The sequence below is a fragment of the Sardina pilchardus genome, chromosome 4 (assembly GCF_963854185.1).
Source record: "Sardina pilchardus chromosome 4, fSarPil1.1, whole genome shotgun sequence".
In the NCBI taxonomy this organism is placed as follows: domain Eukaryota; kingdom Metazoa; phylum Chordata; class Actinopteri; order Clupeiformes; family Clupeidae; genus Sardina; species Sardina pilchardus.
The window spans coordinates 11,287,450-11,312,288 of NC_084997.1; the positions used below are offsets into that span (position 1 = coordinate 11,287,450).

Consider the following 24,839-nt stretch of genomic DNA (forward strand, 5'->3'; position numbering starts at 1 on the left):
AGATAATGAGGTTGTGTAGCAGTAGAGCCATGCATGACACATTTCATATCTTTATTTTGATGAATCTGCCACTGTTCATCATACTGATTTAAATGCTCTTTGTTGAGCTGTCCTAGCACATCTTATGCCATTCCTTGGCTGACGGTAAAATAATGCAAGATCCTTATATTGTTTATTCATAACTATAGCCTGTGTCAATCTGCCTGCCGGTCCGTCTGTCTGTCTGACTGTGTTACCCCAAAACAACTCATCCACACATCCGTCATGGCTTGTGATGTGTCTGTCTAGTGGTGAAACCACATGGGTAGCAATGAAAGGGACAACGAGCCTCATCTCAAACAGAGTTGCTATGCTATGACTCATTGGCCCTGATGAGTCTTTAAGTGCCTATTAGCTTTGGTCTTTGGTGCCCCCTGAGCCTTGTGTCTGTGTGAACTTCAAGAGCTTGTTACAATAATTACATGGAGATTGGTGCTAAAGCGAAACGAGTCTCTTCAACCAAATAACTTGAGCTAACCTATTTAATTGTGTTTTTGCAAATATTAACATTATTATTTTTTTTTTTATGACAGTGATAAAAATAGATAGCAGTTTGGATGGCACTGAGTGACTGCAGGTTGACTTAAAACAAAGAATGACTTAAAACAAAGTTGAAAGAAGATGTGCAGATTCAGGTATGGCTTAATTAATCCAATGTAGTCAAAACATGTCTTAAATGAGATAATGCCCCCACCAGTGACTTTCTATCATCTTGGTGTTACAGTACAAACACCTTACACCCAGACATATTCGGAAGTAGCAGAGAGAAATCATTCTGGTAATATGACATGGGGTTCAAGGGTTCACCTGATATAATAAATAAAATAAATGGGTTCCTTTCAGGAGGCTGAATTAGTTTCCTTCAGCTGGGTGCTTATGGTTGAGCAAGATGATATGATAGGGGTCATGCATTCCTTCACCGCGAGGCACACTATTGGTTGATGTTGCTTAGGAACAGATGGGTGAATCACATTCCATCATGCATTTGTAACTGTGATTACCTCTGGAATTCCTCGAGTAGCACCTTCAGTGACCAAGGGCACATTCAGTTGCCTCTTCTAAGCCTCTGAGAGATCTGACAAAATGCATCAATAAATCAGATATTTCCCCTGCGCATTGCCTTTACTGAGGAAAAAAAGACCAAAAATATAAAAAACCATAAACACATAGATAGGGATCTTTTAAAGGGTTTTAAGAATTCTCTGTGGGTATTCTTTGATTTTGTTCATTCTATTTACTAAAAGTATTTGCTTTAAAGCCAAAATAGAAACTTTTGCTTATATACAACTGGGAACGATGCCAGGATCCAGCCTGTCCTGGCATTTCTAAACATTTCAAAACCCTCTTCATTATGTGAGAAAGAAGTATCAAAAAGCAAGCTTTTCAGTGGTCATTTCCAAAGCAAGTTGCTACAAGGTCAAGTGCACAGCGGACACATTTTAGCACACCATCTCAAAATGCTCACAGTGACTTTAGCGTTTGTTAATGCCATGCTGTATTCTAGAGATGGTGCCAGTAATCAATAGCTTAAATGTGTGAATTGCCAGACACATCATTACAGTAAATCCTGTTGGAAAGGAACTGGGCAGCATATGCACGCCACGCGCCGTGCCCCAAATCAGTGCACTGTCTGTAGCGGGAATTCATCGTCAATAACCCGACCAATTTGCCGCAGCCATGGGTAATTGGAAGTGGCCAGTGTGAAATCCTCTCTACAAGTGGTTCGGGGTGCCCCTTTCAACTCTATAGTGACGACCAGCTCAGGGGAGTGTAGCAATCAGACACACAAGTGGCTCTGTACAGGAAGATAAATGAACGGGGTATCAGGACCAGGTTTCCTATATCCCCCACTTTCAACAAAGTAAGCTACAGCAATTCAACCCAGTCACTGTGAGGGACAGTACAAATGAAAGAACTTGTTGACCTTGAACACACACCAGAATTTTTAACTATAAGATTCACCTGAAACAGGGTCACCTTTAGCTATGGAAGTATAAACATCATTTTTCTCAAGGCTGAAATTAAATAATACGAAGAGGTAAAGTAACCTGATTAATATGGATTTGGGTATTAGGTGTATGTAGGGGGAGGGAAAAAACCCTGAAGGAATTCTTGGCTGCTGGGATTCTTTGTATACTGTCAACACAAGTGCAACTACAAAGGCTTTCCAACGCAAATTAAAATCTAGGTCAATCATTAATAATCAGTGATGAATTTTTGATTATTTTTATGTCTGTCTGCCCTTGGGACGTGAGCAACAGGTAACTTTCCAGGCTCTGTCTTTTATTTTAGAGGTCTTTAAAACTCCTCAGGACTGTCTGCAAAACATGAATGACTTGCAATTGATTCTAGTGGAATCGAGATAGCTGTGTGAGAAGGTAACACAGGGTACAGCAAACTCCTTTGGTATATCATCTTATCTCTCTCTCTGCCATTTTAACCGGAAGAAAACAGGTCAATATCTTATTTCAGTTACAGTCTAACTCTCAGAAGTGTTCACATTGTGAAGACCAAGGTGTTTTCTGAAAAGATGGTTCTTAGAGTTTCTTAAAAGCAATGCACAATGCCACTTTACAGTTGAGATATTAGGTGATGTGTGGGCACTGCCAACCAATGGGTCAGAAGTGTTGCCCGTTTGTTGCAGAACAACGCGGTTCAGTGACATAAGAACGATAACCTCCATCACCTATGTAGGCTTAAAGCTTTAGTCTTTGTGTGGATCGAGGGGGATCTCCATCATCATTGTGAAGTAGAGTAATGATTTGAGCTCAGTATCTGGGCAGCTATGCTGGCAGGGATTCAACATTCCCTCTCACTGTCCCATGCCGTCCCACAATGCTTTGGTTTTCTTTGCATTACGGTCATTTAAATCACATAACTCTAATTCATGCTCCATTTTTTATTTCTTACCTAAACACTTTTCATGACTGCTTTGAATGAATCTCTTCAGTACACTTACATTTACGTTTGCTCCATCATGTTTAAGTCGCCTTTGTTACACTGACGCATGATAGAACAGGAAGAATTAAAATTATTTGGTTTGTTTTTAATTTGTGTTTCCTTGCCTTGAAATAGACTTAAAGAATGCATGTCTAAGGTAGCATGAAAAGTCCAGTGAAAGTGAAATTGAGTCTTGCTGTTGCTGTTTCTCACAAATCATTAGACAAACTCTCTTATCAACTGAGAATATATACAGATGACACAGGCAGGCCAGACCTATTTTTATTTCCAAAACGTTTAGCAAACACAGGATGTCTGGGATTCAATTGGACATGTCATGGCATTTCCAGTTACTTTCAATTCATTATTGCTACATATTCAATGGGAAAGCACAGAATTACCACAGCAAGCAGTCTGTTTCTCAAAGTCAATAATACTCTAATTCAGGTCACAAACTTTGATGGGAATACTTATATGAATTGCCTTCCTTTTTAATTTTTTAATTGTCTCCCTATTAGCATAAAAGTACTTTGCTGCTGGAACAGCTACTTTAAACAGTTTCAGAACAGCTTTATATACGGCCCTTGGTGTCTTCAAAATAGAACATAGAAAATAAAGAAAATTACAAAAAATCCAATCTGAAAAATATTGAAATCACGAATGCATGTTGATAGCCTCTTAAACTGCAGTGATATGAAAGATCTTCACCCTGAAGTTAAACTGATGGATTGGGGTCTGTTAATGAACATACCCATTACACGGTCATTCCACCATGCCATGGGGCACTGGGCACGACAGTAGTAATGTCATATGACATTAAAATGAACTATTATCTGAGGAGATGCCTTAAAACTCATATGCACGTGGCCATAGAAATGTTCTTTGCCAGGAATTATATTATGACTATACAACAAATATGAAACAAGCTGGATGTTGCATCACATTTCCCGAAATAAGTTTTGATAATGAAGACAGACTTAAGTAGAATGCATGCCCCCCACGCCACATGCTTTAGCTCATTTTAAGCAGCCGTTTCGTAAAGGAACTTTGAACTTACTAGGAATGGACTAATAGCACACTTTTTGGTGGAAAGATGACACATGGCATATTTTGAGAGAGAGAGAGAGAGAGAGAGAGAGAGAACTGAACTTTTGACCAGTTGAAACACTACAAAACCCATATAAGGCATTAAGGAAACAACAAATATAGCAAGTATAGCAAACAAGCAAGGTAAAAGCATAAAGGGCCAAAAATGGCCAAAAAATAAAAACTAAACTGAACATGTACAGTACATTCACATATAATATAATGTATATTCTAATTATGGCCTACTTTGATGCAGAGAAAGTAGAGGCAGTCAGATCCCTTGCTTTCCTCTGGTAAGAGCAGGATGGTGTGAAAGATTGCTTTGCTTTGCCTAAGTCACACAGAAAGCCTTTTATCACGGCACTAACCAAAACATTAGTGAATGTTAGTGCTTTCATTAAAATGTTTCAGCCAACAACTGCTCAGTTGGAGCAGTCCAGTTAACTTGTATATAATTAACGTGTCTGGGTTTGGGTTATTTTCCACCAAGTGCAGGACTGTGACTTCATAGTAAAAGAGCTCTGTTTTCAGTCCTCTCACTTCTTCCATTTGGAACCTGTCAAAAACAGAAAACCACGACGTGACTAATAAGGTTTTTTTTCTTTTTTTTTTTTTTTTAAGAAAATAGTTCTGACACTCTTTTTTTACATTTGAAGAAAAAGCAGACTGGAGGGGACCGTAAATAGAGAGGCTGAGGTTATATCCATGAGACACATCACTTGGCTCTCATTGGGATGCTGTATTGCTCTGTGGGAAATAGCTTATCTAAATTCACTCATAATAGTCACTGAAACAGATTACTTTCCATTTTTGGCCTTGTAGAAATCATCTAGCCCCTCAGGGCAAAAGAGGCCTGGACTGTGGAAAAGCCAAGTTGAGACCAATGCTTTTTTAGCCCGAATAAAGCCACCCTAATTAACTTCTGCCAAATTGGATATAGAGAAACATCTATAACTGCATGAATAAGCAGCCTGAGTCATATCTTGCCTCTCTCTCTCTCTCTCTCTCTCTCTCTCTCTCTCTCTCTCTCTCTCTCTCTCTCTCTCTCTCTCTCTCCCTCTCTCTCTCTCTCTCTCTTTGACATCTGATTATCCTAATTAAGTCTCAGTTCTTGTGAAACACCAGGAGCATGACTCCAGTCACTCTCACCCATGACCCCTTTAGCCTTGTGGCCAGTACAGTACCCCAAATAATGAATTTAGGTGATTACACTATAAAGACTACTTAGAATGCAAATCACTAGCAAATATGAGTGTGTATTATTGATTTTTATACTTGTCCTGATTTTTATGGTATGGATCTTTTCATTTGTTCTCAAGTCTATTTAATGTTGCAAGGAAAATTGTTTCACAATCAAACAGTCGCTGAGATTTGTTTGCACACAAGAAAGTTGAACTTTTTCTGGTACAATAACAGAGGCCGTACATGATCTCCTTTTGGTTTTGAAATGTGCTCATGTTCAAATGAGTCCCAGGGGAAGGTCATTAGAGGTCAAAACAACCAAAAAAGACAGTTGAAGCCAAGGAGAAGAGAATCGCCCTTATAGCGCTCATGTTTAATCAAATCAGGTTCAGTTTTGCGGAGAAAGTTGTTATATTATTTTATTGAATTCCAAGATATCATACCCATGCCTTAGTGAACTTTTGTTTTTGTTATTGGGAAGAAGCCAGCGTTTCCACTGATCAGGCAACTATTCCCTGGGTCCCGGAACACACAGTTCTGAAATTATTTTAGGTAAACAACAGTTACTGCAATAAAAAAAACACAGACCCATTCTTCCCCCTACTCTCAAATTTCCCATAGATCTGTCAAATACTGCCACACACTCAACAACCACAGAGATTACCAAACAGGGATATGTTGGCACTGAGATCAATACCCTATTATTTATTTATTTATTACCTAGTATATTCATCATTGTTTGCATTCAGCTTAGCAACAAATCAACATATGACTAGTCAACTGTCACAAATTAGTCACTGTAGCAAAATGTTAGTGTATTGTGACTGGCTGTGGCCCTTTACGCTTAACCTGAATATTACGAGGTGGCTAGAGCATTCTCCCTTTTCTCAAAATGTGTCCCCCAGGCAGGAAACGCAGCCACATGACAGTTCCTGATGACTGTGTGTACCAGAGCTGTGATAAGTCAGCGATTGATGGATCCAGCTGTAACTCAATTAAAGGAGGCATGGTCCAAAGATTAGCCGGAGAATAATTTTCTATTTCTGAGTATTAATCTGTTCGGCAGTGTCACCAAGCAGGATCTCCATTACTCCCGGGCACCTGAGAGAAGTGACAGCCTCTGTAATGAGATTTCCTGCTCTTCTGTTTACTACGTGTCTGCATCAGGGTGGCGCTGGGATGAGACGCTCAGAGAGGCATCAACACACAGAGGGATCAGCGGGATCAAGCTGTGCGGTACGCAGAATGTGTGTGTAATGGTCTTTTTGTTACTGTCATTTTATGTGTCAGTTTGCTCTGGTCTTTGGGGTCACTCACTAAGATAAAACTCCTGGTTAACCAAAGCCAGCAGCACAATTATATCACCTGCTGAATACATATGTTTATCAATCCATTGGCCACTCAGATTCTCTTTGAAATGCCACTCTTGCAAAATGCATGATTTGAACATGGCTAGGAGCTTGGAATTTGTCTCAAGATGTTTACAAATAAACATATTGAGTGAAATATATGAGTGAAAACCTCAGAGGAGGAAACACAGAAAGAGTACTATCCGTCTTATCAGTAGAGTCTTATCACTCCTCTTCGACATCAATCTAGACACCATGTAATTATGCCAGCATCCCGATTCTTTCACCAGAAATTATTATTTCGACATAGTTTGGAAACAGTAAAGCATGTATCAGTTATGTAAAATATAATGAAGGCTGTGGAGGATATTGATTCACATTATGCATGTTCCCGCCTCCCTAATTGAAAGAGCGTGAAGCATAATAATACCAGCCTTTCAACTCCTTTAGTGTTAAAATGGAACCCCTGGACATCAGATGCCAGGGTCGGCTGCTCCGTTGGTTTAACCTCTCCCCACTCTCTGGACCCGGCCTCGGATGGTAACATTGCAGCAAATCAGCAGACTGGTGCTGGGGGGCAAAGAGCTAGAACATTTCCTGTTCAAGTGCATATTTAATGCCTTTGACATGTTAAATGCAAAGCACTTATCGCATATAAAAGCTATCCAGGGGGCCGGGGAAAGAGGGTCTCGTAATGTAAATGTCATTAATGCACAGCGTGTTGGAGCAAGCCCCAGTTTCTTTGCAGAAAGAGACTGATTTTTTTTTATGTATGATTTGGACAGACAGGAATAAATTTCCGCTAAACAGAGCAGCACAGAGCAGCATAGCCTTCCTGCTTTCACACAAAGTTGTAGTCTGCATCATGAAAGCAGGATTGTAGGAATCATTCAGATGACTTATGACTGTCTATGGAAAGACAAACAGCTTGAACTGTAGGCTACTGATTGGTGGCCTCACAAGCAAAAAGGAAGTAAAATTGTTGTTTTATTGTGACAAAATTGCTTTGCAATCTGCAGATTGCTTGACAGAGACACGTCCGAATGCCTTTAAGTAACTTGCTCCAATCTGTTTGCAGATCTGTAAGCAACAATCAGCATGTAAATTGTGATGTTTATTATAATCACACCCCAGGATATTCCTGTGGAAATACAGATGCCAAATAACATAAAAACGGTCTGTATACAAGAAACAATTTTCCGGCTGCTTTTCAAATCGCTGTTGTACCACAGTTCTTTGTCAAAGTTGTCTGTCAAAATATGTAATGCTTGACAGAAAATATATAATTGTCTAATTGTGTGGTATGGCATAGATATAATGGACTGATTGCTATAGCCCATTTGAGCTGGTAAAAAAAATATCTCAATTGCAGTGATTTCATGTCCCAGTTGTTCCTGACAGTAGGGACCTGATGCAGTACAGATAATTTGTGCTGCTGGGCTAACAGATGTCTCACCAATCAAAAGCCACTGAATCAGATATCTACTGACATGTTACAGTATATTGAAGTCAAGAGATTTGTAAGATGTTCATAAAATGCACTTCACTTCAGTCACAAATATATAAGCTCGTCTGTAAGCACAAAGTAGGGCATGCTAATCAATAACATGACAACATGCAGACATATGCTATTTCTTTAAAATAGTGCCCAATAAGTGGTTGTGGCTTTGATGTGTCAGCTGGCAACAGGAAATGTTGCTTCACCTCATTATGTGTACCTGGTACTATAGCATCTCCAGAGAGACCTTCCAAGAGGATATAAACTTAATTTTTCTTTGAGGCGACTGCGGTAATGCCAAGGTCAGCATTACAACATAACTCTTAATGGGTAAACATTTTACCTCTTGGAGGTATAAACATCCCAGCCATCAGAAGGCCATTTGGAAAATTAGAAATTGCTTTTCGAAAACATGCATAATGCAACTACAAATATTGATTGCACTATTCGTAATTTTACTGCTATTTGCTCTGATATCGGCACGATGTGACTGACAATTCTATTTTACTGTAAGGTGACCTGGTATGCAAATTTCCCCCATCCATTTCTCCCCTTTCCAGATTTAATGCATGCACCGTGAGTTGTTTGGATCACTTAAATTGCTCGTCATCCCCTGAGGGGGTGAAACCTCCTTTCAGCAATGTTATATGAACAGCTGTGATGGGCTGCACTTATCATGGCATTGGTGGAAGGTGATTTGTTATGTATGACCTTAAAGTAACATGACTGCTACACAATAGCACAGGGGTGGTGTGCAGGTACTGCATGTTGTATATACTGCATGTTGTGTATATGCCTCTGTTTCTATATGGTATTTCTTGCAATAACTCAGATACAATATATCTGACACTGATGATGTTTTTGTCCTTTAATTCTTTCTATTAAGTTCCTCTGTTATTACTAATCTGGTACACGCCACGGTGCTCCAAGGAGCACAACTTATAGCATAATTATGGAAACTTGCAAAAATCTTTATTGGGAGCTCTATAAGTAAAGCTCAGTACTGACCCAAACTACACCAGTGACATAATCACTGCGAATAGACCACTGAGAGCTGTTAGCTGTTTAGTGCAAGTGCACTCATGCCACTGCAGTGCACTGCTTCAGTTCCTCAAAGGTCAATTGGTCATCACAAGAATCCACTTAAAAAAAGCAAGAGATGAAATATATATGGGATGCCGTCTATGATCACAAACTTCTGGAATCACAAAAGGCTGTCTGAAGACAAAAGTTTAATGATGATCTTTTCAATGTTTTACAGACATATTGAATGCACTTGATCGCAACTTGAAGGAATGATCATTTTTAGAATGGTGCATAGAGCATAGAGCCCCAAACCTCTGGGTTCTTCTTGGTTTTCTGCCAACCTCAGAAATTATTACTGTGCATTTCTCAAGGATCACATTACCCTCAGAAGATACCAAAGTTGTTTCTAGAAGTACAGCACATCTTTTTCATCTGTGTTAAGGCAGTCTGCCAGTCTGACACCTTTGACTTCACGTTCATTATATGCAATAATATCATCTCAGATCAAATGACTCTTGCACGGCCCATTTTCTTTGCTAAACATAAAGGATGTGGGATGATAAGAAAGGTACTGCGAGACGTCGTTATACACAAGAGCTGTGCTGAGTGCCACATCAAATCTGTGTTTTATAAAGAAGAAAACAGAGGGGATTTCATTCATGATTTTTAATAAAAGATATTAATATGTGCACTGTATAGGAGAAAGCATCATTTCAGAGGAGCCAGCCGAAAAGAAGTCACCATGTGGAAGAAAGTTAGATCCAGCGTGCTGGCGTGAAGCACTCTTAGGTGCAGAGAAGCGAACTGATAAATGCCGGAAACAAGCTGTAATAGTCTACAAAATAGCACTCAAAAATATAGATTTTCATGCATCATACTAAGAAATGCTCACGCTGCGTCAGTAGCATTTTCTATGATTGTTCCAAGGTGAAGACAAACAAAAAACACTTAGCACCAGTCTCTCATTACTCAGTCTAAATGGATTCTGAAGACTTGAAATTAGTCACACAAATGTGCTTTCATTTGTGCCCATTGACATTCATTATGCATCCATAGGTCTGTCTGTATACATCCTTGCCTGATGTGAGCTCCTTAAAAACAAAATGAGCAGCTCTGGACAGAAGCTGAACGTTTAACCCTGTCGCCTAAACAATGCTGCACGCTGATTGCTCGGAAGCATTTGTAAGCCTCGGGATTTGTTTTCGAGAGCAACGTATTTAGAGGAGAGCGGCACAGCATTGAGATTTGCTAATTAGTCCATGACAAGTTTAAACCCTGACTGAGATGAAATTCTACTCTTATTGCTGCAGAGATATTCACATGCAAGCTTTGGAGTGTAAGGGATTTAGTATGATTAGTAAAGGTTCTAAAAGTGTTATCCCTACAAGTGTACCTTTTTAAAGGTTCTTTTTTGGGGGTGTTGTTTTTCTTTTCTTTTTTTTATGAAAGTGTTAGGTATTGTTTGAATGGATTATTATGGATGGAGAGCACATTCTTTGACTGCAAAACATCAATAAAGCAGAATAATTATAAACTCCTAATACCAGCCCCAAGTGACATCATGCTCAAAGTCACCTGTGTTCCTGTGGGGGGGAGGGGGGGGGGTTAAAGAATGTTTTTGCAGCATGTTTGTACCCTGTGCTTGTGCCAAGTGCTCTGAAGTTCTCTGAAATTCTCATAGCTTGGAGTATTTTTATTATGTACTTGACTGCAGCCTGTGCAGGGTTTTATGTAATTAAATGGTAATCAGAATCGATCGAATGAGCCAATAGCAACCATAACTCTTTCCAATAGCGACTTCTTTGATGCTTAAGTACATTTTTAACAACTCTTGTTTTAAGTGTGTTTTCAGTGATATCATCTCAGTGGTCCAATTGAGAAGAAATGTTTAGCCACTCAGAAGCAAAGCTCGTAAACATTTTTTTTGTATTCCTACATGGACAGTCGTGCTATGCCAATTGAATTGACTAAAAAGAAACACTGTCATATGGAATCTAGGTTTGACAATATGGTGGTGGCAGACAAGGAGGTTAGATCACATTCCTGGACTGGAATCTACTTTTTTTTTTCAAAAGTGTAGGACATAAAGTCAAGGATACTTAAGCAGGAAGTCACAAAGGTCCTTCTCCTGGGAGAAGAGATGCCCCCCCTGCTGGCTCCTCTAATTTACCAACAGGTAGATGCTGGCAGCTTAAATCTCACCAGCTCAGGACTTGCCATGAGAAACACTGGCTGATCCGATCATTCACAATATACTTTTGACACTCATTATAGCAATGCCCATAACTCAATTGAAATCGAATTGAAATCATTCAAGCAGTGGGAATTTGGTCAATTAGATATTTGAAAATAAATATAGAAATCAGTTAAGCTTTTCAATGGCCCATATAGTAACGAATCTCCAAATCCCAATTACATTGCAAGCCTCAATCTGGCAGGACAAGGTGAATATGGAGGGGTGTGTCAGTGCATTTTTATTCTTGTGATTTAAGCACAGCTCATCCTTTCTTGCCAGGACGATGTCAATACCACATGCCCAGTTTAATAGGCTACGTTGTTGATTTGAAGATGGTGAACAGTTTATTTATGTCCTTCAATGAGACAATCCTGCATGTCATGCCTATCATGATGGTTACCTTTAATTGTGTCAGTCCTTCAGACATGGGCGCCACACCCCATGGATGGAAATGGCTAACTGATAGACCCCTGCAGGACAGGGGCTCCCCGTTTGCACGCTCCGCAACACACCCGAGATGGTCCAGCTCACCCAGGGACTCTCAGACTGAAAATTGGCCCAGCTGGTGCCTTAAGTGAGGCCAGGAAATTAGATTGCTATACCTCTAAAGCTGCCACAACAACCCCTGTCTGGCAGTTAACCAAGCCCCAGCCAGGTATTGACTTTCCCCAGTGAGTTGAAGACATACTCCAGCACGGAAATGCCCTGATAACAAGAAAGCATTTCCAGTCACTGGTCTGACAGTGACTGGAGAGCCTGTATAACAATTAAATGCATGCAGATGAATCTCGGGTGTGACATTAAGAGTTGCTGTTTATTTCCCTCCATTGATTAAGACTGCTGAAGGAAGCCACATATGAAATGATGGAAGAATATAAGTTCTGTTGAAAGTTACATATACAGATGAAGTAATATTCAACGGTGTGTGCGTTTACATGCACACTTAAAAAAAACAGTTACTGCTAGGCTAATGATCTGGCTACTGGAATAATCCGTTTAAGGTGTATGTATGTCTCGATGGAATCAGAATAGCCGTATCCTACTGTAGGTGTGTTTACTGTGTTATTAAACAGATTTTTCATAAACCTATACAGCAGCAAATCGATAGAATATCGGTTTATTACATGTACTTGAGCACTTACATGACATGTTACATTACATGAATAACCAGACAACTACAAAATCCCAATAATAACACGTTTTTTAGTGTGCAGGGTTAACATGCTCAGTTTATGAATGTTTTGTGCCTACACAGAGTAGGCCTACAGTACAATATCTGAAGAGATATTGAGGAGTGATTTTCCCCACCACAAATCAGTGTCATACCTTAAACATACATGCCATGTTTTAACAAGCTTATCATTCTGTGACTCTTGCTGGAAATGGCCATTTTAAACAATACATGCACAACTGCCTTTCTATCTTTGAAGATTCCTCAGCACTGTGAGTTTGTGAGTGATAACACAGATGTTCCTGTCATAGTAAATGGACAACTTATATATTAATGGTGTACAATACATGTGGAACACACCAACATTTGGGAACGTTAGAGATAAGGGGACACATTATCATAACAGCATAATTCACTGGATGAGGATAACACTCCCTTAGCTATAGGTTAGCTATAAGATGATTTGGTGTAATAATCCACACACTCGCATACACAAGTATATGTCTGTATGTGCACCAGGGATGGAAATTAGCCACCCGCCACCCACCAAATGCGTGTAGTTTTGCGCGCTGGCGACACACCCGCCACTGTGGGGTAAGCAACTACCTCTACTTCAAGTTGTTTATTTCATCAGAATATTTGCAGTCGCCGCAGAGATAAGAACACACGCCTTGTAATCCTCAACATCGATGTAGCTACATGACGATCACAACAAACATTCTGGAATGGAGCGCCTTAGAATGTTGGCTCTCATCATTGCGTCAGAGCCTAGAGACTACTCTTCCAGTTAACGTGGCAGCTAGATAGATAGCCTACAACCATTGACTGACTGTATACATTTACCAGACCCATATATTTTCACTTTCCCTCCCTATTGTGGAAATAATGTGTTGGTCATTGAAACAAAGACACCCTGTGGTTTGGCTAATGCATTTCTTTATTTGTCTTCAATCCATGCAGGGACATGGCAGACCAAACACACCCCATGCCATTTGATCCCACATCCAGCTACCCCCATAAGTTGGATGAGCACCCACCACATCAACGGATCTTCTAACATCAGGGGCTTTCACACGGGACAGCACTCCGCTAATTTGCTCGTCTTTCTCGCTGCTAGGTTCGGGGTTTCGTAGCCTAGGCTACTGGGTGCGAGATATTGAGGGGTCGATTTTACCCCCAATATCCCTCCTGTAGAGATAGCCTACACTTATTGTCGCCTCCGTTGCAGTGTAAATCCAAGCGGTCAACGTGTCGGCTCTTGTGTGAGATGGGCGGAGATCTCAATGACACTACAACAGCCCAACCTACTGTAGCCTACCACTGGAGATTTAAAATCTGACTGATCAAAAGCAGCAATAACAGAGACAGCACATTATGACAATCTTTAAATCCACAATCACAAAGCTTCCAGTCATTATAACGTTGACTGTCACTCAGAATGCAATCTGTGGCCATAGGCTTTCTTCGAGTGATAAAACTGTCTCATCTTCAGGAAACGTTACTCTCCTTCAATAACATGACAACTTTAATTCCATTCATTTGATTAACAGCTAGACAAGCATAAAATTAGTGGCGCTATCAGTATCATCAATAACGTCCATTTTGTCTTGAAGGCTTAAAATCCTGTCAATTTAGGGGTTTTTTTTGCAGGAGAATTTGATAGCTTTCTTTAGCTATTAGCCTTTTGTTTTTGAGCCCCGGTCTCATACTTTCTTTACGACATTTTCGTATTGAACTGTAACTTGAATGACGTATATTTTGAAAACAAAATTACCTTATGAATTCCGCCATATTTACCCAATCAGCGTCTTACTACTACTTTGAATATCTATTTTGGACCAATGAAGTTTAATGTTCATTCTCTTATGTAAATTTTAAGAAATTCTTGTTTTGTTATGGCCAATGGGGGCCCCCCTAACAGGCTGGCACACATAGGGCCCCTAGGCTGCAGCCATATCTAGCCTATATGATGATTCGCGCCTGGGTTTTGCCTATATTTTTGTAATGTACTGTAATAGACACAGTCACACTTTTTAAAAACTATTTCAGCTTGTGTAGGCCTATCAGTGCTTTCTTATTGAACACAATACCACGATAATAGCCTACCGAAAACCGTGGGGTTAAATTTTCATAGCCTACCGTTACATCTCTACTTGGCAGTATAATGTGTGGAACGGTTGAATATATATTGGCTGGTAAAAATGTTGAGTGGCTGGTAGATTTGCCACAGTGGCAGGTGGACAAAAAAGTTAATTTCCATCCCTGATGTGCACACAGTCAGACACACACAAGCAGACAAATGCATGAAGAAGGCAGATATAGACATGTACACACACTAAGGTAGCACACTCGTTGACCTGCACGCTCTATTCGGATCCAGGGAAAAGTAATATCCCAAATGCAGCTGGTCTAACTACTGGTAAGTATGCATGCTGGGATGACTTCAGAAATGTGGAGGTGTCATTAAAATGTGCAATAGCAATTTCTAAGGTTACGATTTGGTATTAGCGGCATAATAGAGGGAAATTGACTTGCCATTATTAATCCTTCTCCTCCTTTTAAATTATGTCTTGATTATGAAGCACAAACCTGTTCACCCGCTGCCTGCTGCTGAAGCATTGTGATTCGTTGATGGATTCTTAACCATAACAACTTCAGCTACTTTGTCACAGCGTGTGGAAAATATGCGGCGGTCTAATGAAGCATTGTTGATTGAGACGGTTGAAGTGGCTGCGCTGATTGTGTTCGAATTGGAAAGCAAACTACACCTTTGCCGTGTTGATCCGAGAACCCATATCATCTCCTTGCTTTCTGGCAGAGGAAAGAGAGGCCAAATTTAATATCTGGCTTAGACTTATCTAAACAATCAACTCCCCTTGGCACCCAGTACAGTTCTGATTCATGTCCCACTGCAATATACCTCCACACACCCTCAGAGGACTGGCACTCATTTTTAAAACCATTGATACATTTTCCCGGTGTCTCTCCTCGGGAAAATCAATGGCAGAGCGAAGTAATGAAATGAGATCGGATAGCTGGACTGAGAGCTGGACTTAATGTGGCATTAGGCTCTAGAGAAGCTTTACAGTAATGGGACGATCTGCAATCATCTGTAAGGATACATAAGCTCTGTACTACTCTACAGATTTGGGCACTGGAGTGTGTTCTCTGTAAGGTATGGGCAGACTGTAGTAAATTCTATGCAATTTAGAATGTGACCAGGCTATTAGAGCTTGATTATATTGTGTAAACATGGACAGACATGTAGCATTTTCTATTGTATTTCCTTGTATGAAACCATTAGGAAATATACATGTGAAGATGTACTGTAGCTCTGGTTGTCTGAGGCAGGTCAGGTGAAAGTATCAGCAGAAAAGAGTAGCCTACCAAGAAGTGAAACTCAACTGCACATTCCATATAGCAACAAATGGGTTTCATGAGTTTCCGCCATTTTGAACAGAAGTCCACACGACTTAATGATGCAAGCCTCAGATAAAAAGTGCCTTTCAACTCTTTTCGCGTGTCCTTCATGCCTCAGCTGAGATGACCTGTGTTGAATGATGCAACATATGATAAGTATGCATTTGTTTATAATTATTTCAGATAGTTGATTTGATAGATGGTTGATTTACCAAGCTTTAAGAGCAAAGTGTCACTTATAAACTCAGTTATTACATTTTTATTTGTACATATGACCCATTGTGTTTAAATGTGAATGAGCAGCTTGAAGTTGGATGCAATATCATCTAGTTTGTTTTATGCTGTTTTATCATGGCATGTTCTGTCCAAAACTGTGTGAAATCACTGTTGGCAAAAAAGTTTCTCTCTGGTACCTCTATACTCCCTACACAGAAAAAAGGGTCATCAGAGGTGTTCAGATCTGAGAACTGGTGGAGGAAAAGAGCAGTATGGGACGGTATGTCCTGCCAAGTTCCAGTATGTTCCACATTTTTATCAATCGCTGCAAGGGTTCAGGGGTCATACACTCCCCATTTTTAGGAAGGACTTGTGCTCAGTGTCTGCCACATTCCTGATATCCTTTCAAGACTTTCTATCCCATATGTGTTCTCTTCTACTTCATCTTGAGAAATAGCAGGGTGTGAAATCCCGAAGCACTCAGAGCAAAAATATGATCGCCTTATCAGCAGTGACTTCCCTTTTGTTAATGGGATTTCCAGCACTGCCCAGCGGGGCTTTTTTTTTGTGCTGGCTCCCCTGGTTTGTATCCAGCCTCCTGTGAACATGCAAAGTCCTTTCCCACCAAGAGCAGATTAAAAGACCATCACAAGCCGTTTGCACTGGGGGGTCTGACCGCATCTGCCCTGTGCGTCTTCGTGGGTGGCCAGACCTGTCTTTGGAATGAATCGCTGAAGATGGTCAGAACTCCGACACTGGACCCTCTTTTTTGTCTGGTGTTCACGTGCAAGCAATTCTTATTTGATGAAAAATGCATTACTTTTTTGTTTTTGTTGCTTAGGCAATAATTCTCTAAGGTCTGAGGTGAGTTTGCAATTTTGTTTAGTAGAGTAATTTTTATTCCAATGCCGTGCTGTATTAATACAGTATGTTCCTTGCTGTTATACAATGGCAAGCAATAGAGCTGAATAATTGCTCAAATGAATGTGCTTGTTAATACTGGTTGTTGTTGCACTGAATAAGTAAGCTCACAATCCTCTCTGAATGGGTGCAATATGACATATAAATGTGTGCTTTACCATCACAAACTGACCGGGCATTACTATGGGGAATAGAGTCCTACATTTTTCATGTCATCTCTCTTTGTTTAACTCAAACAGACTTCTTGAACTACTCGTGCGTAATATACAGGCCTTTATAGTGAGCATACAGTATGTTCTTCCACAAAAATCCATTACTGCACCCAATCCCTTTGAGTCTTGGGCCTGTTATGTCTTGATGGCAACTAATGTAATTAGTAAGGCATTCATTCGAGAGGCAGAAGCAACATTTTTATTACATTTGTAAAACTAACATCATTAATCTTGTGTTGCAGGTGATTTACCGAACCACAAATAATCTTGATCCATCTTCACAGGAGATTAAGTACAATATGAGGAAGAAACAGCATTCAAACCTGTTTGATTCATGAAAATGATGACTGAAGTCTCTGAGGGGTTCAAATCCTGAAACCACATTCATAAACCACATGTAGCATTGTTTTGCAGGTCCCATCACAATGGTACAATCTGAAATCATCCTATTGCTCTGTTATTACTACCTACGGTGTGACTCATTATGGGGTTTAAAATTGTACATTTCCAATTATCTAATACAGCTACAGTTTGATGAGTCAGAGAATTTATTTTTGTTCAGAGTTTATCCCCTTAATAACTGATGCAAGTGATCTATTCTTTGTTCATTTACTAACGTGTATGCTTAAATTTACATAAATCTGGTCCTCTGTTTTTGTTGACATTCTTGTTTTTCATGTTGCTTGCTTGCTTGTTTACCCCATATCAAAGTGTTTTGAGCTATTAAGTCAACAAACCAACATTATAATTTAGATAGCAGCAGTAGATGCATTTGTATAATATGTGTACATCAGACCCCACAGCTGTGTACCTCCTACGTGCAAATCCAATCTATTTAGCTTATGACTGAATGCACACAATTAGCTCACATACAGTCTGAGCAAGGTAAGCGAGTTCTTAGCTCTGTATATGCATGTTTCCTCCCACTTCCTCACTCTTGCATGCAAAGAGCACAGAGAGTGTAAGATCCATTCTATTTTCTCAGAATTCTTCCCACCCTTGGATGTTCACTGTGTTTGGGGGAAAAGCCAGGTTTATAGTGATTGCTGGAGAGGCAGGCAGGGAGGATTTCATTGCCTGTGGGCCTGTGATAACAGGAGAATTGGCATCTTCATTATGGAGTCAATTAAATTAAAAAGGTTTTGTGTAAAATGACTAAGATTGAGAGGCTGCTCCGTGGCTGATAGCTTTATGAACCTCAGATGTTTATCATTACCTAAAAGCCATGTTTCATTCCCATGCAAAAAAAAAAACAGACTGCAGTTTGTATACTGGTCTAACACAAAGCTTTTGGTATATACGGCGGTCATTGTCAGCAACAGTAAGGCCAGTAGCAATTTAAAAGGAATAGTGTCAGGGATGTGAACTGAATCCTATATGCAACGCCATTCATTGGTGAGAAGCCATTACAAGTCAGCATTGCTTAGAGGAACATTTCTCAAGGGAAAAAATGGCAATCCAGCGCTCTGAAATTCTCTGCATTGTCCTGGTACATGGAGATCAGTGGATTCACCAGCTTGACCATTTAATATTATACAACCGTATTTAGTAAGTGTATGTATAGGAGCTATTTTTGGTGAATGCATTTCACAAGACAAGATGTGGCGCATGTCATGAAATTTTTATGACATTTTAAATAAGATGTAATTCATGCACCACCATGTTATCAAGGCAGGGTGCCACCATCCTCCGAAGCCACCCACAACCTCCTGTAAATCTTTGCCAGGCACCCAGCTTGGAGACCTCTTTATTTGTCATGTTAAGACAGGCAATGTTTTCATTTGATGATAGCTCCTTCTATTCATCCTGATCTCAAAAGACTCCACCTGGCCACGTCGAGCATCAATTTTTCAGTGGAAGGCGATGGCAGGCAGCTCTTGACTCTTGCTCTGGTAGTCTGTATTGATGATAGATCTGTGGATGGAGAGCGCGCTGTCATATGGGTGGAAATCCACATCTATTTTGAGAACATTGCGTGACTTGCTGGGGCATGATTCCCTGCTATCCTCTTCCAAAGGACTTAAAATGATAATTGGGATCAAACTTTGGGTCACAAAATTTGACTTCGAAATCCTTAACAAAAAAAGAAGACAAAAAAAAAACACTTTCCATATTCACATGGGAACAATTCAGTTTAATGATGACATTCTGCCCTCTGGATTTGAAACCCATTGAAAAGCTGAGATCAAAGCTTTAGAAGTGGCACAACTGTCTCAGAAACGATCTGAAGCCTTAACTCTGTGAGCTGTTAATACCGGCATAAAGACACCAACCTCCAGGCAAAACGATTGCGTGATATATTAGCAATTCTAGCATCACATAAAGCATAAGGCAGAAGTAAGAAAGTACATATACGATATATCCGGGGCAGATATATCACCCATCGGCTGTCTCTTTAAGTCGCTGCCTGCCTGGCGATTCCTGCAGCAACTACCAGCGGCGTTTAACGGAGTGCGCTGACGTCATCAAACTTTTCTCGCAGCTGGGTTGAGGGATGTGGTAGACTGAATGAGGGTCGAGAGTGAGGAGGAGAAAGCGGGCGGTACCATTACGCCGGACCGTGAGACGACGACTCTCGTTGGTAAGAAATGTTAGTTAAATGTTCTTTGACTAGTAAGTTTATCGCTCCAGACTGTGTTACAAGTGTCTAAAGTTGTTGAGGATGTTCTTATCTTTGACCATCATGCAGATTGGTACGTGATAGACAACTTTAAATCCTCAAAAGTGGATCAATCTTTCATGTTTTGAATGCATTTACAGTCTCTAGTCGTTTGACACTCGCAGAAGTGCTCAGTAAGTTTGTAGGGATATTTGTGTTCAATATAAATTAAAATAGTAAAGTTGGTCCTCTTTTGAGTGGTGCAAATTCGTACGTTTCTCAAGACTTCTGTCTCATGAAATGTGCATCCATTAGCGGTTCCAGGCACAGCAGGTTCATTTTTAAACATGGGGTGCGAATGTCAAGTGGAATTTGAAGTTTGAAACGAGTGGGCAAGTGGAATTGACCGCTGGTATTCAGCCGACTCGGCAGAATCTTTTCTTTAATCTTTAAAAGTAGTTGGATGAATTTGAAATACTAGCTGTTCTCTTCGTTTTCTCCGTGTGCGCCCGTCGTTGACATTTTACTGTGAAAGAGGACATCTTCGTTTTACGAAGTTACAAAGAGGTTTATCTAATCTCAGCGGTAGAATCTCTGAGTCTGCTTTTCTACCCTGTTTGAGGGAACCTGATAAATGTGAAAACAGTTTCTCACCCACAACACCGGATCTGTTTCAATGCCGTCCTCGCCCGGGGGCGATTGTGTCCCAGCGGGTGGGTTTGGATTGAGAATGGGCTGACAGTGGCAGAGATGCATGCATCATTATATTCATGGGGCACCCCCGGCAACAGAGAGGGACCGTCAGGCTGCCCGGTCGTTCTAATAGAAGAGTCATTCTGGAGCACCGCAGTGCTTTCTAATGGAGGGTGTTTTGCTTTGTTTTTGTTGTGTTTATAGTTCCCCCCCCCCCCCCCCCCCCCCCCCCCTGCAGTGTTTTAGGTTCATATTAAATTGTTCAGTGGTGTACGTGTTGCTGTGTATAAACATTCTCTATAAAGGAGAGATGATTTAATATATAGTAAAACTTCTCGAATTTATCATCTCTAGTAATCAGAGATTCCTTTGAGGACCACTGCTGTAAACATCTAATGAAATGTTATTTCATTGAATTTTGTGGCTGTGTTTTATTTTTACTCGGCTGGGCATTTTAGATGTACTCCTGAAAACATTGTTGTAGTTGTTATTCTGCCAAGGATTTGTGCCTGCTAGAATACAGCATTCTCTATTGCAAATGAAATTATTCCAGACCATTTTTAAAATGACAATTTAATGACTGATTTATATTATGATACGTGTACTCAGATGCATGAAGTAATTTAGTTGTGTGTACTGGCCGACTGACTTAGTGGCAATGCACAGATCCATTGCATAGTACACACACACACGCACGCGCACGCACGCTCGCGCACGCACACACACACACACACACACACACACACAAACAAACATTTAACCTTATAAAAAGGCACTCACTTGGTGCAGATGTTTCTTTTAAAAAAAATATTCTTTAATGGCTGGCCGACATATTCTAATTTAATCTCATCCTTAATGGCATTTGCTTTTTGTCTGTGGACTGCTCCATACCTGTGGCCGTCACTCTGGAGATGCTGATGCAATTAGTTGATCAGGAGTGCTCCAGATGGTAATTTGTCAACTCCATCACACCATAACACCATTATACCTTCCATTCACATCATGAGGACCTTGAAAACTTGATGGATGCCATCGTTTTGCTATATGCTAAAGCTCTTATGCCTCGGATAGTAGCGACTCCCTCTGTTCAACTTGTTTCATTCTACACAGTGAGGGAAATGGAATGCATTCTATAGCTTTATTTGGTGCTTTAATACAGTGCATCAGCAACATTTTACAAGCTATTTATATGTAGAGGAGTTTACAGTCACTGACCGACTACTGCTGTCATTTCCAAAAAAATGAAAGCTTATTGAACAGCCCTTTTTTTGGAGGCTATAGTAAACTTGCAAATCAGCTAAACCTGTTTATGATATTCTAACCATAATAGTACTCTTCCTCCTCCTCCTCTTTACACATCCCAACATCAGCACCAACCAAAACATTCAGCTTGCCCAAACCATTCGCAATAAGTGTTTGTTTCCCATGGCTACAGTCCTGCACCTCCAGTTTGAAATTCAAATATCCTCCTTGTGTGTTGACATCCTGGGACTCATCCACACAAAAAAGAAAGAAAAAGAAAGCTTAATCCAGCCTTTGAGTAACTACCCCCAGGAGATCCCCCCCAGTTTCATTTTGTTCAAGTTTCCATTTACACTAGTTCAGGACGTTTTCTGCTGCGTCTCCTTTTCGCTTGTTTTTTTTTTTTTTTCTACCACAGAAGTTTTTAGGTGTAAACAGAATGTTCATTGTTATATTATATTTCAAATGGCTGTTGTCTTGCCAGATTATACCAGTGCTAACTGGACATCTTACTGTAAGAAACCGATTGACGTGGCTTCTGACTTCTCTCCTGGCTTTGCCTCCGTTAGGCCGCTCACCACTGTGAAGGCAACGCTGCAATCTTCCCCCTCCCGCGACACCGTTCCCGGTTTCCATGGAGAAACGATTCAGAGACTCACCTGAGCAAACTGTGCCCATTACAGCCACATCCCGGTGACCTCCAGTCAGTTACCGTGGCAGCCAGGTGGCTGATAGACATGTAGATTAACGGCAGTCGGGCCCCTGTCCGTACTGGGCCAGCGGGCGCACATGCAGGCTCTCTCTGCACCCCTGCACATAATTGACTAATTAAAAGAATTGATTTGCGGGACTCCGCTGGCATCCATTCCTTCGGGCCTTTAATTACTCGCTGCCTGAAAGGTCGTCTAAAAACACACACACACACACACTTGTGGAAGCTGTTTGGGAAGGGCAGTAGCCGTACTCTCAACTAGATGTGCTCCAAAATCGTGGCACTGGAGTGTGACAGACTTTGCTCTGAGCTCAGGAGCTGCAGTCACTGTAGTATTAACAGGATGTGTGTGTGTGTGTGTGTGTGTGTGTGTCTGTGTGTGTATGCTTATGTTGGTGTGTGTATGTGTGTGGGTGGATGGTGAGTGAATGTGTGTGCTTGTGCTTGTGAGTGTGTGTGTGTGTGTGTGCGTGCGTGGATGAGTGTGTGGGTGCGTGCGTGTGTGTGTATCTGTGTGTGTGTGTGTGTGTGCGTGTGCGTATGTGTGTGTGCTAATGTCCCTGGAAGGGTACACCTCTCTAATCGGGTCTGTGGGGGAATCTGTGGCAAGTGCATTAAGAGAGGTCGACAAGTGGGGGACACACCTAATCACAGTGCTGTTTACTCTCATGGTTGTCTGGTGTCTTAACCCGATAAACAGTGATGAACTTTAGCGTCTGGGGCCACATTAATCCTCCTGGATATGCTTTATGGTGCACAGTGTGATGCCAGATAACATTTGCATAGCATTCGGTTATCTGAAAGACAAACACTCGGTTTGACCTTATGTGTACATGCTGCGTCCATTTTTCCTCAGACCATTCATGCCTCTAGTATACTACTGTGTGCTTTCAGGTGTACTGTAGGTAAGGGCAAAATGTGCGCCTTGAAACCAGCTGCCATGTACTGTATGTACCAAAAGAGGGACAATCTTTGAAGGAGAGGCTGTGTGGTGGGAGAATCTGTAGAGAGAGCGTGAAACTCCTGTCCTGAGAAAATGTAGCATAAGAGTGCAGACAATATCTTACTGTCTTCTGTGTGCGAGATCAGCGAGGGCTGCTGTGAGTTGGAGTGGGATGGATGATCTTATTTTCTGTTAAATGGGAAAGTGTGTGTGTGTGTGTGTCTGATGGTCAAATACTCGTGTGTTAATGAGGGCAGAGAGATGAGGGGACAGGCACGACGGCGCGTCTGTGAGCGGCTGGCTCGCCACGTTACCTGACTTGAAAGTGCTGTCAGTCGGCTCCGTGGCAGTCTGAGGCAAGTGTGGCGCGGCGGAGCAGCGGTGGCGCTGGTGAAACAGTGTGAAATCGCTACTCTTTAGTCTCGTTTTCCTGATGAAGGGATTTTAAGGTCACACTGTGTGTCGAGCCTTTCATCTTCTGGTCAAACATTCTGACATATTTATATATTTATATATATAAAAAAGACGTGACTATCTCCTGGTCTAGACTTCAACAGTCGGTAATTCTCTCAGGACCTGCTTTCACATTTCCTCAATGATGGCAGGTTACTGTAGCTTGAAGACAAGCTGGAGCTCCTTTTAAAACAAATACAGGCTCTGCGCTCATACTTTTGTGACAGCCGCTACAAGCAGTTTGACCCGTCCACTGCGAAGCTCTAGCCAGGTATCTCTGAAAGCAGTCATAACTAAAGCCGTAAAACCTCCGCAGAATGGGCCTCTCCAGATTTATGTTGAATCCTTCACCTAAGCAACCCAAGACGAGTTTGGAATTTATTATCCAAGAGTAGTAGTCGGTCTAAGCACAAGTTGAAGGGCATAAGACACACCTTGTGGAGAATAAATCTCATTATATTATTGGCCCCTCTGGTGCAGGTAGTGTTTAAGTTGAACATCTTGTTATGGTCTGGAATTAACGCCGCAGGAAAACCTTCAGCTGGTCCCCTGCTACAGTGGTAGAGCTTGAGCTTTTTCTTTCTTTCTTTAGTGTCCATTGCATGCAGGCAAAGTTTTAAAGCTTCCTGTGAAGGGAAGTAGGGAAAGAACTGTGTTTTGTGTTTTTGTATGTTTGTAGTAGTGGGCAAACTGCTGTGCAAATCAGTCAGACGAGCAGATGCTATGTATCATAATGAGACATCACATCAGCACAGTGGTGTGATTTGCACAGAATATTGACATATGTATTGACAGCACACTGGTCAATTGAACACAAATGTAGGCTCAGCTGTATGATATGGAACTGAAAGGAGATGGCATCATGCATGATCTATAGCCATACTACTGTGATCAGAGTATT

General features: G+C 41.0%; 1 protein-coding gene across 2 annotated transcripts in view; it reads left to right on the forward strand.

Moving 5' to 3' along the window:
- Nucleotides 1–19,821: 19,821 nt before the first annotated feature.
- Nucleotides 19,822–24,839, forward strand: part of gulp1a (GULP PTB domain containing engulfment adaptor 1a) — a 65,643-nt gene continuing 60,625 nt past the window's right edge. For both annotated transcript variants that reach the window (XM_062534162.1, XM_062534163.1), the window contains exon 1: nt 19,822–19,877. The gene's annotated coding sequence lies outside the window, so the exon portion shown is untranslated. The remainder of the gene's footprint in view (nt 19,878–24,839) is intronic.